Source organism: Sphaeroforma arctica, assembly GCF_001186125.1.
Source record: "Sphaeroforma arctica JP610 unplaced genomic scaffold supercont1.77, whole genome shotgun sequence".
NCBI classification, from domain to species: Eukaryota; class Ichthyosporea; order Ichthyophonida; genus Sphaeroforma; species Sphaeroforma arctica.
The window spans coordinates 163258-163999 of record NW_014040481.1 but is presented as its reverse complement, the minus strand read 5'-3'; positions in this window follow the sequence as shown (position 1 = coordinate 163999).

The window sequence follows — 742 nt, the reverse complement described above, 5'->3', positions numbered from 1 at the left end:
TATAAACGTCCCTGTGTGTCTCTGCCTTTGAATCTGCCCATTTTATCTATAAAGGTCGGACAAACACTGTTCGCGGGCTTGAGACTATTCGTTTCGCTCCCGCAACAGCGCATATGTTAATTGTTCTATTTTTAGTCTCTGCACGTGGTGAACCAATTCCAGTGGCAGCTGTACTTGAGCCCAATTGGTTCGTATCTGTGGCTCTGTGTGCATGTCCGTATGTACATGCGCGTATATTGAGCTTATAGCCTGTGTGTGCGCATTTGTGTGTGCGTGTAGTGCGTATTAATTAAGTCTGCGTGTGTGTGTGTGTGCACTCATGTTGCCCAGGCCCCCTGCGAGTCTGGCTTGCTACCCAGAACCTAGTATGTAATCACACACACCTCTGCATCATATCAATGTTATTTGATACACACTTCCTGCGGCTATAGAGAGACGATGGGATGGTGTTTTCTCCAAGCGACGAGTCTGGTGAAGATGAGGATGAAACTTTTCCGGTATCATTATATAAAAATACATTGACATGTTTAAACTGTGTTATATATTGTGTTGCGGCTACGGTAATGTACATGATGTGGTACGAGGGTATACTCATACACATAACTACGGTGTGTAGGCTATATCAGTTCACCTAGGTGCAAATTTCTATATATTATATATACATATATATATATATGTGTGTGTGTGTGTGTGTGTGTGTGTGTGTGTGTGTGTGTGTGTGTGTGTGTGTGTGTGTGTGTGT